Below are 14,494 nucleotides of genomic sequence, written 5' to 3' on the forward strand. Positions count from 1 at the left end.
GTGCCGTTACAAAAGCAGTTCCGCACCAAGAACCCAGAAGCTAGAATCCCGGTTTCGTAGTAAGATGGAGTTTGAGAGACCCGTGAGCCAGCCTCCTACTTAGAGTTCATCTGCTCCTCCGCCACCCCCACCCCCACCCCCACCCCCACGCCCAGGCTGTGTGCTGAGGGGCTGCTGGGCGCCGGGCGCTGGGGAGACGCTGCAGGCTCCGGCCCTGAAGGAGCAGTTCCGAGTCCGCTGGGGAGATGGGCGCGCACGCGGCTCTTTCCACGGTGCCCACAGGTGCGGGGCAGGCAGAATACCCAGCGTGTTGTGCGATGCCGGGCCCTGGGTCAGGGAACTTCCTGGAGGAGGTAGCACTGAGCGGCTGCTAAAGGAGCAGTAGGTGGAAGAGGCATGGGCGAGAGAGAGAGAGAGAGAGAGAGAGCGAGCGAGCGAGCGCATACACGAGCCTCACACACTGGACCTCAGGCTGCAGCTGCGGAGCGGAAGGAGAGATGGTGGGCGAATGGATCGTGCAGACCAGCGGGACCAGTGAACAGTGTGGATGGGGAGAGGGGAAAGGTCTGGGGCTTGGTCCCTTTGTGGGGAGCATGAGCTTGAGGATCATAACCAGCGTCTCCCCCAGCTCATGCTTATGTCCTTGAAGCCTCCTGTCAGCTCTGCTTGTCCCTGCTCAGCTCACTCTGGTCTGCCTCCCTCCACCTTCTCTTTAAGCCCTTTTTAAACACTCAGGTCTTGTTTCTTCACAGCAGCAGTTAAGACCATCAGGCACAATATTTTCCCGTCCCCACCCCTGACCCCACAAGCCACAGCTATATCCAGATCCAGATCCTCACTTCCTCTGAGGATGAGGTGTCCCTCTCCCTGACCAAGGCTGGCCCGGCCACCTGTGCCCATGACCACTCTCTCCTCAAAGACTCCTCTCCATTGGTCTTTCCTCAGGGACCTTCAGTCTGTCCTTCTCCACCACTTGCCTCTTAGTTTGTAAACATGCTTCAGTCTTTCTCAGTCTAAAAATACTACTTATTTCCATGTCTTCATTTTCTGGTCCCTATCTTCCTCCACCCAAACACTGATGAACACAGTCTCTGCTTCCTCACTTCCCAATGACCCCTCAGCCTCTTTCACCCCACCAGCAGCCTTGCCAAGTCCAGTGGATGCCGTCCAAGTCTGATTTTATTGGAACTCTACTGCACTTGGCATTATTGGCTCTTCCTTCCTGAAAGTCTCTTCTCTTGCCCGCTAGCACACCGCACTCTACTTATTCCCCTGGATCCTTCCTGACCACTCCCACCCTATTGCTAGGGACTAAATCTTTGTGTCCCCCCAAAATTCACGTCAAAATCCTAACCTTGAGTGTGATGTATTGGGAGGTGGTAGGTGGAGCCCTTATGAATGGGATTAGTGGTCTTACAAGAGACCCCAGGCAGCTCTCCTGCCCCTTCTGCTAGGTGAGGACATGTGGGAAAAGAGCTCTCTAGAACAAGGAAGCAGGCCACACACCCAGTCTGCCGGCACCTTGATCCTAGACTTGCCTCCAGAACTGTGGGAAATGTATGTCTGTGGCTTCAGCCACTCCGTGTATGGTATTTTTCTTACAGAAGTTCTGATAGACTAAGACACTATCTTCAGTTTCTCTTTCTGGCCTGCCTCTTAATTTTTTTTTTTTAAGATTTTATTTATTTATATGACAGAGAGAGAGCACAAGCAGGGGGAGCAGTAGGCAGAGGGAGAGGGAGAAGCAGGCTCACTGAGCAGGGAGCCCGACGCGGGGCTCGATCCCAGGACCCTGGGATCATGACCTGAGCCGAAGGCAGACGCTTAACCGACTGAGCCACCCAGGCGCGCCATCTGGCCTGCCTCTTAAAATCCAGCGTCCCCTAGCCCTCTTCTGATATGCCCTCAACATCCCATCTCTTAGGTGGCAGTTGAGATAGGCTCCCCCTCATTCCGAGGATTCCCCAGCTCGCACCCAGTCCAGCCCTTCTCCCCACAGAGCCACTCGCACAAGCACCTCCGGCTGTGCAGCCTCTTCCACACACCCGCTCCCTCTGTGCTTCTGTGTTGGCAGTTGGTGGCTCAGCATCTTCCAGGAGCTCCCATGCCTCTTCCCCCCACTCTTTATTTTCAGATCTCATCAGTTATGTCTTATGATTTTACTCCTAAACATTTCTGTCGTCTGTCTCTTCCTCCCTACCACCAGTACTGTGCTAATTCAGGCCTCGCCATCTCTTGGTTGAAATTCTGTAGAAGCCTTCTCACTGGTCCTCCTGCCCTAAATCTTCATAGGAAATTATTTCACCCTTATGTTTGACATTTCTAGACATGGGAGCAGGCTGTGCCCTTGAGGCAATGCTTTCCCCGCCCCACACGCGAACAACTCTAATTGCTAGAAGGTCCTTCCTTGCACTGAGTCAAAGTCTGTGCCCTTGCAATGTCTACATTATTCTGCAGCTGAGGGGGCATCATAGCCCTTCAGATGCATTTCTTCCCTCGCATTATTGTGAGCATGTCTGTTCTAAACCAAATTGGCTGGTATGAGTGAACACTTAGAAATAAAACTGTGTGTATGTGTTGGGGGGCTGATTCTAGATTAGTTTCCCTAGGGACTTAAACCAAGAATATTTGACCATCATCTTGTGATGGCAACAGCCCAAGCCTTCAGCTATTTCCACACAGCCCTCATGTTTCTCTTAAGTCTGTGCGGTATGGACTAAACATTTCCAGTTCTTTATATACTTTGGGAGACTTGGATTCTAGTTTTTAGTCAATCCCTTATTCTGTAAGTCTGAGCAAATCATGAAAGTTCAGGGCCTTGGTGAGGTTTTCTCTTGGGAGATAGAAATCTTACTACCTTTTGAACTCCAGGGATGTTGTACTGATTCATCAGATCTGAGTTGTATTGTTTTATGTGCCCTGGTTCTCTGAAGTTCAGCTGCTGTTTCCCCATTTCTGCCATGAGCTCTAGCATGGTGATTGTGGTTTTCAAAAGCTTGTTAAATGAGATACGTGAGTATCAAGTGTTTTGAGCTCCTCTGGGAGAAATAAACCTTTAAAGTGACATGTGAGTTGTCTGTTGGAAGTGGTGGAGTCGATACTTGGCCAAAACCCATCTTGCGATGAATCATTTGGTTTTGCTGAGAACCTACTGTGTACTTGGCCCTGACATATGATGTGCTTTATCCTAACACAGATTGTCTGAGACAGTTGTTAGTCATGGCATGCTTTTGGAGAGGTAAATTTGGAAAAAGACATTTTTTCTACACCCCACGCTGGAAAGGTTTCTGAATCTTTGGATTTTCCTCCATATGTTTGGCATATCTCACTTTTCTTCCAGTTACATCTCCTAGTGTCTTTCAACCATGATGCGTTTTGTTTATTCAGTGGTGCCTCATTCATTCAAGGTGAATTAAGAAAAGGATGATACAGTTGACCCTGAACAACCCCTCCGTGGAAAGTTCATGTATAAATTAACTACTAAGAGGGGAGCCTGGGTGGCTCAGTTGGTTAGGCGGCTGCCTTCGGCTCGGGTCGTGATCCTGGGGTCCTGGGATCGAACCCCGCATCGGGCTCCCTGCTTAGTGGGGAGCCTGCTTCTCCCTCCCACTCTCCTCCTCCCCGCCCCGCTCACTCTTACTCTATCTCCCTCTCTCTCAAATAAATAAATAAAATCTTTAAAAAAAAATCGTAAGAGCCCACTGATTACTGGAAGCCTAACATAAACAGTCAACTAATGCCTATTTTGTGTGTTTTATGTATTATACGCTGCATCCTTACAATAAAGTAAGCTAGAGAAAAGAAAATGTTATTAAGAAAATCATGAGAAAGAGAAAGTACATTTAGAGCAATGTGCTGTATTTACCCCCAAAGCTCTGCATGTGAGTAGACCTCCACAGTTCTCACCTGTGTTGTGCAAGGGTCAACTATATTTGAATTGAGTTGACTTTGATTTTCTGATATTCTACTGAAGAGCAAATAGGACATCTGTTTTGGAGAACAGCTATGTTCCACCAAATCACTCATAATTTGGATCGAGATGAATTAACAAGGTTGAATTACCAGCGGGAAAGATTTCTGGCTTGCACCTCCTTGCATTCTGAACTTCGGTCAGCTGGTCTCCAAACCCTTATCCTGGGTCTGCCTTAGCCAGGGTAGTCTCTGTTTCTCCTTTCACCATAGATGCTAACGAAGGACTACTCTTACTGAATGGAATCTCACTGCCAGACCCAGTGATTAATGTTTCACTTCATTGTCTCATTTAGCCTGTGTGCCGACCCAGTGAGAGAAGTATTCTCGGAAGCTGAGGACATGGTTAAAGGGAGCAAAGCAGTGGACGGGGGTTGTCATGGGTCGATTGGTACTCTGCTTTTATTTGAAACCTTTTATTTCACAGACCCACTAAACGATTAAGTGCAAGTGGTGACCTTCAGCCTTCATCCTAAGTGTGGCCATCCGATTTCTCGCTGGGAGGAATCAGAAAACAGGGCTGCCTCATGGGGATGATTTGGCTGTCACTTCTCTGCAGGCTGCCCCAGGAAGTCATCATCTCAATTCGATCGAGAGGGGAAGGTACCTCCCCAGCTTTCAGTAGGGCAAGATGCTAACAAATGGCTTGTTGAGAATGTGATTGTGTTTCAGCTTATCTTTTGCCAGGGAAAGATGAGAGCCCCCCTTGGAGCTGAGCACTGAGTGAGTCCATGGGTGCTTTGTCGAGAGGGTAAGAACATGATGGGCAAAGCCACTGGGGCAGGCAGCGGGGGAAGGAGATCTTACAGTGTAAGGAGCGTGTGGAGCAATTTCCCGCCCATGTAGGTAACCATCGTGAAGGAGACAGTCACATCGGTTGGTGTGGGGCGTGCCGCATGCTGTCCAACTTCAAATTCCTCCTACAGTTTTTAAACTCATCACTCTCCTGTAAAAAGTAATTTTCAGCCCCCCTGGTGTTCCATCAAAATAAAGCCAAGCGTCAAAAGCACTAACGTCATGACCCTGCAGGATGGGAAGGCGTGGAGAATGATGGGGGATAAAAGGCAACAGGGGTTGAACATCTAGGGGAGCTACGGGTACCCATCACAATGGGGAGCCTAATGCAATGAGTTAAGCCTGAGGGGGATCAAGTTACTTCTGCGCCTAGGGGGTGCACCGTGTTAAGACTTCAACCTGCACAATTTAAAATGAAACTAGTCTTTTTCATTCACACACATGGAAAGCAGAATTTTAATGGAAATTTCTCAGAACCTTCATAAACAAAGGAGATCCACAGATGTTCTCTTCATATTTCCTATTCATGGTTTATGAGCCTCTTTTGATAAGTGTTTGATAAGGTTTGATAATGAACAAAAAGGAAATCTCTTGGATTTGGGCTCTCCGGTGGGTTTGATTGCAGTTTCCTGTCTGCGCCAGGGTCTGATGGCCCCCACATCATCGCCTGTCTGTGAAAAGAAAAATCACATGTGATAGGGAAACGAAGCATCTTAATTTAACAGCAAATTGCAAATCTGTTTTTAATGGCACTGGAGTAAGAATCTGGTGTTAACTGTAATAAATTATACAGGTTTAATTATAAAATGGTAAAATGGCATCAAAAGCCATCTGCAGAATCTTTTCCGAAGATAAGATTCTTTCTAGGATTCGAAAGGAGGAATTTATGTCATCAAGGTACTTAAACATCAACATCAAATTAATTGAAGTGTTTCAGAATGCTAAAACTTTCTGAGATTTTATGAGCTGTCTTCGCTACTGATTCCTTTCTCACAAGGGGCTAGACCTCTCGCTGACCTCACATAAGCTAGAGAACTCTGAGAACTGCACCAAATTGCTGCTCTTCAGATGTCTTGTCCCCTCAAAGAGGCTGTGACCCATCAGGCCACGGAGTCATTCTTAGCCACGCCCGCGTCTCCCAGCAAATCTAGCCCCAAGTTTCACTGAGCTTTAATGTAAGGATTGAAAGGAGCAGGCTCAGGGGAAGGGGCCCCGGTGAGACCAGAGGTCCCCATTTGTCAACAGCCCAACACTTAAAAGGTGGGGACATGCTCGGGGTCTCTCCCTTCTAGCCCAGAGAGCACCTGCGCGTGAATTCGAATGAGGCACCTTTCCGCAACGACTTTCTTGCCATCTGTCAGGCAGCCGTTGCAATCAGTATGGAGATTCTCCGTGGCTGTGTGTGAGGGGCATCTCCTTGGATACAGTGCCGCTGCGTGCTGTACGTGTCCCAGAGCCGATGGCCAGGCCGCCGTGTGCCACGCACTGGGCTGGACCAGGCGGAAATGCCCAATTGCCCATGCCACCATTTGCTTTTGTCTACTAAATGGGATATTTAAAACTTTAATTTGACATTTTTTTTTCCTCTTTGGGCTTTTATTTACAAAGTTAATTGTTTACTTAACTAAAGCCTTTGGCTTTAATCACAGTCATTAGCACGGAAATCCTGGTTGTCTAGCCTAGCACCCAGCGGGAGAGCTGCGTCAGTACATTCAAGCCTTTCTTCATTTATCTTTGGAGTATAATAAAATATTTTTAGGCAAGCCAAAAAGAAAGTGTCGATAAAAGGTGACACAGAACCTAATATACAAATTGTTTCATATCAAGGCTTGAAGATTGCCACCAGTGCTACCTTCTTTCCTTCCATTCTGCCTCCGATGAAAACATCTGAGGGGTCCTGCTCAGGGTTGCTGGGCTTAAAGCTCGGGGAGAACTGGATTTTTATTTTTTGGCCGGTGGGCAGGGTTAAGAGTGGCAGGAGTAACTGGGATTTATTCATCCTGTGGGTTCATGATCAATTTATGCAGGTTTTCAATGGTAAAAAATAGCACCCGATCTTCTAAAAAGCCCTTGATATACTATGGAATTTGATTATAAACTAGTCCATTGCTTGAAATTCAACACAGGGCAGGGACTCAAAGGCGCCGAGTCCCTGACATCTCCAAAGAATCTCATTTTTAGGCAGATTTACTTGCAGGACGGTCCTGTGTGTGGCGGCCTCAGCAAGGCTTCAGAATGCTTTGTGTCATGGTTATCCAGTGTGTGCTTTTTGAGAGTGGGAGCTCAATCCCTTTGTATGTTCGTGCTTATTTCAGGACCGCAGTGACGCAGGCTCCAGGGCATTACAGGTCCGGTGGATTCGAGATGAGGGTCTGTCCTTTTGGACTCCTGCATTGTCCCATCCCAGGCCACCTGGTGGCCGCTCAAGGCACGTCCTGAGGGGTTTCCCAGCAGCTCGCAGGAGGACGCAGGCTTCGCTCAGAAAATAAACCAATTTTGTGTGATGATCCACAACACCAGGCACACTTACAGTGTTGTTCGTGATCATGATTTCTGGATTCGATTTCCAGAATCGAATTGTTTGGTGCTACTTGATGAGAGGCCTGGACTGTTGTTGACCTCTCCCTCAACTGAATAAACCGCCCAGGGCAGAAGAAAGGAAGCCTTTGTTTGAGAGCTAGTAGAATCTGGGTGCTCTGGCTCGCCACTCCTGACTGGGATAGAATAGCCCAGAAGCTTGCCTCCCTCTTCATTCTCTCTCTCTCTCTCCCCTCCCCCCATGCCTAAGGAGAAATCGGTTGTTCCAACTTCTAGCTTTTTTATTCCATCAGAACTCAAGTCTCAGACGCCAGTTATCTCTACAACCTTCCGATGGATTTCATAAGTCTTTAAAAACAAATTCTCCAGTTAAGTTATTTTCCATTCTTGTGGCTACCAGCCTGCTTGGACAGGGCTTGCAAATTCTACATCATTTCAAGCCAGCGCCTGCCGGGCACCAGGCCAGGTGCTGGTGCCCGTGCTTTCTGTGCCTTAGATCAGGGAGTCCCAGGGAGTGAGACCTCTTAGCCTCTTGGCGCATGCAGAAGCAAGGTAGGCAAAGTCTAGAAAGGTGGCCGGGGTCACCTGTTCTTGACTGACCTCCAGACTCTCTTTTTCTCCCCACCCGGTGGCAGGAAGCTTGGCTCCGGTCAGTAAGTGTTTCCTGGGCACCTGCCGTGTGCCAGGCACGAGGCTCGGCTCGGGGAGCCAAAGGCACATGTGGCCTGGCCTCTGTCCTCAAAGAGCTTATGTCCCGCCAACCACACTGCCTCACTGGCTAGCCGTCATTAGTGGATTAGAGAAGAACAGATTGGCTTAGTTAGGCCTTCAAGGCCCCTGCCTGCCTCGTCCAGCTCCCACTCTCTCCTCTCCCCATTGCCCAGCCTGGACTCCTGCCAGGAGCCTCTGCAGGGGTGACCTTGCCGACTCATGGACTCCCACTGCGTAACGGCAGTACCCTGGCCCGTTCCTCCCCCGCCCCGGTCAAACCTCTGCCAGTTACTTTGTCCTCACATAGGCATCCATAGCCCTCTTGTGATCCAGGCCTTCTAGCGGATTCAGACATGGATCCCGGTATGCGGTGTCAGTATATTGCAAAGGGGGTGGGTCACTTCACTGGGGTTAAAAGAAATGCATTCAGAGTTCAGGGGTCTAGGAGGACAGGGCAGGTTAGGGGTCTGTGTCCCCCCGGAACCAGGTCTGAGCCCTGGGAGAGTAAAAACCAGGCATAGGAGCCCATCAGGTTTTTTGTGGGGGTGCTAGAAGAGTCTCTGGATCTCCTGTCAGCCCTTGCTGGGGCACCCCTTGACTAACATCTCCCAGCCAGGAAGCTGTGATAAGTGGGTGGCCTCATAGGTGGGAGAGTGTAGGAGCAGAGACAGGTAGGGAGGTTGTTATGAGGCTATTGCAGAAGTTCAGGGAGAACAGAACCCAGTAACCTCAGTGGGGGTTAGAATGCATTTGGTAAGAGGTAGAATCAGGAGGTTCTTGATTGATGGAGCCTGTTCTGAGGGTTCTCGTTTGGGTAATGAGGGCAGAGGGGCCGGTGACCAGGAAAGGGGGAGAAGGGCGGGCTTTGCAGAGATGGGTTCCGTTGATTTATATCGACATCCAAGTTCTGGAGTGGATTCTGGTCAGTATCCCAGCACCCACCCCAAGGGCTAGAGATAGAAATTTGGCCATCATCAGCACATTTCAAAAGTCTCGAACTGGCTTTGTGCCCCGGGCCCCAGCCGGGCCCTTCTGCCCACTGCAGCCAGATTGATCTGTCTAAAAGCATCTTTTTTTGTACCTGTTGCCTGTTGAAAATCTAGGCAGAGATTTTTGGTGACTCACTATCTGGAGTGTGAAGGTCTAACCCCTCAGTGTCCGACTCCCCTCCATCTGATCCCTGCCTTTCTGGATCAGGACCCCTTTGGCACAGGTAACAGGAGGCCAGGGCAAACTAGCTTAGGTCACAAGGGGAGTTTGCTGGTGGTTGGAGTCAGCTGGGGCTTAGACGTGCGTGCTGCCGGGACACCATCTCTTGTTCCTCTTCTCTTTGCCCGTGGATTTCATTCTCCACCAGTCGGCTGCACATGGTGGGTCAGTGTGAGGTGCAGCAACTGTAGGCTTCTAGTCCCATGGCGCACCCCCCTCCCCCCCACATGGGGCCACAGCCACTTTTCTCATTGGGACAGGGAAACCCGAAGGCCAGTGAGATGGAGTAACTTGCCCAGGCTCCAGAGCAGAAGGGCAGGGATAAGTTCCGGGCAGTGTGTCTCCCGAGCTCAGGGCTGAGTTTCCACGGTTGCTCTGCGTGTGGTCTTCCGAGAGCACTGTGCCCTCCTGAGGGTAGGGCCCAGGGTGTCATCCCCTGCCGGCAAATACGTTGGCATATTGCTTGGCCATGATTGTTGATGGCCACAAAGTGGTGCCTTTCCAGTCTTTCCCAGGTGATTTGCACAATTTACAATTCTATGGGAACTGGGAAGCTTTTCTTAGAGGTAGGAACAGAGTAAAATAAAAATTATAATGCAGATGACATCTTTTTGTAATCGGCTCTGCTGTCTCCTGCATACAAATGAGTGTCGCGCCTTCTCTGGGGCTTTCCCACAGCTTACTGTGTGCACACCCTCCCTTGGCCCCAAACTTAGGAGCGCAGACCTCCTCTGAGGAGGCCCGGGCCTATTGTTGCGCCTGATTTGAAATGCAGGCGCTAATGTCAGGCAGCCCTTGCGGGAGGAGACCCCGCGCTCCATTCCTCCTGGGCTGGAACAGCTTTTTCTTTCTGGGAGAGCTGTTGAAATGTGGGTTTCCGTGTTAATCAACGTTCCCAGCACGTTTGTGGAGCTGGCTCTGCACGTCCGGAATGTGTTTTCCGACCATCCCCTGGGCTCTGGCTGTTGCAGCCAGTCAAGAACAGACTTGCTGGGGCTGTGTGGGGCTGCAGAGATGTTCAGTCCAGATTCAGAGCGATAGGCATGATTTTTGGAGCAGGCCGCAGCAAGCTGGGACTGGTCCTGGCGGTGTAGCCGGACCAGAGGTGGTGGGCGGGCGGGCGTGCGAGGCAGCCCGTGGACACGCGGCTGGTTTCCTTAACTGCTTCCCTCCCAGGCACCCACCCCCTACGCATCTGTGCATCAGACTGAAAGCACCTCCGGGGTGAAGCGTTTCTTTTCTGTAACCAGATGGGTAGCATTCTGGTATGTCTCTGATAACAGTTAACCGTGCTGTGTCCCAGGGATGTTGTGAGTGCTTTCCCAAAATGGACCCATTCCATCCTGATTAACATCTCGTCACGTACTATCATCCCCATTTTGCAGACCAGGAGCCTGAGGCTCTGTGGAGAGGTAAAGTCATTTAACCAAAGCCACACAGCCAGTCAGTGGCACGTGGCCCGTGGATGGAGGGAGAGGGCTGGCCGTGCTTACGTACTGTGCTGTGGCATCCAGGTTATTAAGAGGCTGGCAGCAGGAAGGAGGTAGCTGGACTCAGATTTCCCTGAAAAGCAACAATTCCGGTAACGAGTGAATTTTCTAACTAAACTTCAGTTTGGTAGGACAGGTGTGGGCCTCATCCACCCCCTGCATTTGCCCTAGTTATCAACTCACCTCCCTCATCTCAGCCCCCAGAACTAATGACTGGGACAAGATGAAATTTTGGAAGTGGAGCCATGTGAGTGGGAAACCATGATATAGTAGTTACTAACCCTCCCTCCCTCTCTTTCTTTCCTGCTCAAGGTATTCTGATTACTTAATTTACGTCCATAGCCCCTTTTCTTGCACCCCTCCCCTCCCCCAAAGAGAACTCTCAAATTTCTGGTAGATCCAATTCAGGCAAAGCCTCGGAGTAGGAGACATGGGGCCTGCCCACATCTTTCTCTGCTGGGGGCCGTGGGTGGATCTGGTCACTCGAATGAACCTGGCAGAGCTCACAGGCAGAATGTTCTTGATCTAAAGCCTAGCAGCTCCGCTTTCTCTGGAGGGTGCACCCCAGCTACTGTGGGGGGTGGAGGAGCTCAGGATGGCTGGATCCGGAGCCTGCGCTGGGGGCTAGAGAAACTGGACTCTGCCTCCAGCCCACCCACTGCCACCTCCTCTCCTCAACATAAGGGGCTCGGGTAACACAGAATCAGACTTGCCTTCTAGGCATGAAGTTCCAGTTCAGGGGTGAGCAGTTAGAGAACTTGAGCATGGAGGAGAAGGTGTGTACTATAATGTGCTTGTTAGTAACATTTATAGCATCTGGGTGAGATAGCAATTATTCATGGGTTTTCTTGCTATCTGTCTCTCTGGTAGTTGAAGAACATAAAATGCAAAGGGCCAGTGAGGACTGCTTTCCATTCAGTGTAAACTTGCTGACAGAGCCCGGCTATATGGTACCAGCTCTGGGTGCCACAGTGCCCTCTGTCACAGATGCCCGCTGGCCCGTGCTCACAGAAGACTGAGAATGACTCGGGTCCAGTCTTTGAGGCACATTGCGTTCATAAGATGTCTGCAGAAACAAATGTGAAAGCGTTGGGAAAGATGAGCTGGGAGGTGAGCCTATAGGAGGGGGACAGATTGGTATGAAGGGGTTGTGTGCTCTTTACTCTCCCGAGATGGGAAGGCGCTGGAGTGCGGGGACCTGTACTTCCTCTTCGGCTGGTCTCATGCATAATTCTGGGCCGGGCATAAGATAATGATGCATGTAACTGTAGGAATAGGGACTTCTCTCTTCTGCTCTTTCCTCAGAAGGTAATCTCAGGAAGGCCAGGAGGCTTCTTAGGGCATTAGTGGAATCAGTCAGAACTTCAAAGGACGCCGGTGACGACACCGAAGAGATAAAGCCATTGCTAAGGACAGCGGTACTGCTGTGTTACCCTAAATTGCTAGAATTTCTTTTGTGGCCCCAAAGACCCCAAAAGTAGCCTAGGCCATGCCTGAAATGGCTGCATTTCAGGGGGAAATTCACATTCGGCCCAGATGGCTGCAGTTAAGTGGAGGGGCACACTGTTAGCAGAAGTTCTGGTTGTTGGGGGCAAGCCGACGGAATTCTGCCGACATCACAGTCCCATGTGACCTATCCTGTGAAGCAGGAATGTCGTGCTTGGTCCCCAGGGAGCACAAATGTCCATCACAGTGCTCTCAAAGATGCAAATGGATACATTTTGCCAAATTTTCCTATATGGTCACCCCTCACCCACCATGAAGTTGACAGCCCATCAAAGTACTTATATATAGTGGCACGATCGTAGTTGGCAAGGGCAAGGCTCACAAAATATAGGCACTTCGGAAAAATAATTAGAAGGTGCATTAATGTGTGTGATTAAAGAGTATGTGAAAGTTCTAGAAGGCATTCACCCCCAAAATAACTACTAATGTAATCATGAGGGCGACCCTACGTGGGTGACTTTTGAATTGCCTTGTTCAGCTGTTTGAGAGATGTTGCCCACATCATCTGCTGAGGTGGAGGCTTCCGGAGGCCAGCCTGGCTCTTTTTAGTGTAGTAGAACCAGCTCTCACTGGTTTGAAATGAAGAGCCCTTGCTTGCAATTGCTTGCTTGCTCTGGATCTGTCTCCCTCCCTCCCTCCCTTCCTCCTTCTCCCCTCTCCCCCAAATTATAAATCTAGTCAATTGTGTAACCTCCTGACTTTGCACAAATTATGTAAGAGCTTAAGGGCACAGTTTTTGAAGTCTGAGTTTCCATCTCAAGGGAGGGTCAATCTTTCTGACCCCCTTTTCTCTCCTCCCTCGGTACTTTCCTGCAGTGCCCTATCATGCCCCATCTCCACAGTCCACAGTGGGGGGAGAACAGTAATTGTGGATTTTCCTCTAAGGAATTAGGGCAAAAGTAACAAGATAGCAGATTTTATATTTCTGGTAACAAGTGTAAAACGGTATTATTTCAAAATCTGGAATGAAGGATTGTTGTTTATAAAATGCTAAGAAATCTTGCTATTTGTGAAGGATGCTGAGAAGAAGAGAGAGGGGGTGATGGTGGGAAGTGGCCTGGGTATTGGGCATCAGGGAGGAAGGAGACTGGCTGTAAAGAGAAATAAGGGAACAACTTTTTGGGTCTGGGTGAATACAGTTTGAGTGGAGGGTTACACAGGGGGTATGACTCCTGATGACTACATTTTCAGAGCTCGGGCCAAGAAGAAGTGGGCCCAGGGCACAGTACAAGGCATTCAGGCTCTGCGTAAAGACTGTCAGGGTGGCCAAATAGAAGCTAGGGTCATAGTATGGGTTAGGATTTTAGTTCAGCTGCCAGTAACAGGAACAACCAAAATATGGGCTCAAACAGGACAGAAAATCACACGAAATATCTGGAGGTGGGCAATCTGGGACCGTTGTGAGGGATCTGGGCCTGTTGGGGCCTCTGCTGCCCCATTTGAAGGATGCAGCTCCCTCCTCGTGTCCAAGATGGCGCCGCAGCTCCAGCCGTCACATCTCAGCTTAGAAGTCCCCCTAAGCGGCAGTGCGCCTTTCCTTGGCCAAGGAAAATTGGGGAATGACATCCTTTAGTTGTGTGGCAACATGCTCAGCTGACATGGGGCTTCGAATAGTTTGAGATTGAAGAGGAAGGGCTCTGTAACGAAGAAGAGGCTAGAGAGACCTCATCTTGGGGTATTGGTTCATTCAGTGACTGAGGAGAGCCTAATACGTTCAGGCATTGCTGCAGGGCGGTAGGAAGGCAGGTGGGTTTCCGCTCTCTTGAAACTTAAAATCCAGTGGGAGGCAAGACAGATAATAAACTATCAGTGAATGCGGCCTGGTTGACAATCTGCATTCTGGACTCAAGTCTTCCCAATGAGCTGTGTTCAGATGTGACTGGGCATAATTAATGATGGATGTGGGACGCTGCGGACGCCTGTGGGCAGCTGGCATGGCCCACGTGGGCATCTCTGCGGTGCAGGAGTCCGCTCTGTGGGGCAGGGTGGTGGGAAAGCGGAGCGGGAGAAGTGAGCAGTTGGGAAACCAGAGCCCCACCCTGAGCGGCCCTGAATCCTCTGCAGCCGGCGCCCTCCTGGGCCAGTGTGCCCACAGAGACTTGAGGGCTATAAAAATCCCAAGTCTGTTTCCTTTTCCTTGGGTGCAGAAGGATTTGGGCCTCTTCCCTGGCTGAGGTGCAGAGCAGTGGGATGAGAATCCGGTGATTCCTAGAGGCTTTTGAGGCCAAGTTGGGGAACTTGGGAAAACACAAGGACCCAGCGTTTTCCTGCTCCCA

The 14,494-nt window shown here is 50.0% G+C and overlaps 1 protein-coding gene across 8 annotated transcripts in view; it reads left to right on the forward strand.

Moving 5' to 3' along the window:
- Positions 1-14,494, forward strand: part of BCAR3 (BCAR3 adaptor protein, NSP family member) — a 238,749-nt gene that overhangs the window by 192,034 nt on the left and 32,221 nt on the right. The window lies entirely within an intron of this gene.

Source organism: Halichoerus grypus, chromosome 5 (assembly GCF_964656455.1).
Source record: "Halichoerus grypus chromosome 5, mHalGry1.hap1.1, whole genome shotgun sequence".
NCBI lineage: Eukaryota > Metazoa > Chordata > Mammalia > Carnivora > Phocidae > Halichoerus > Halichoerus grypus.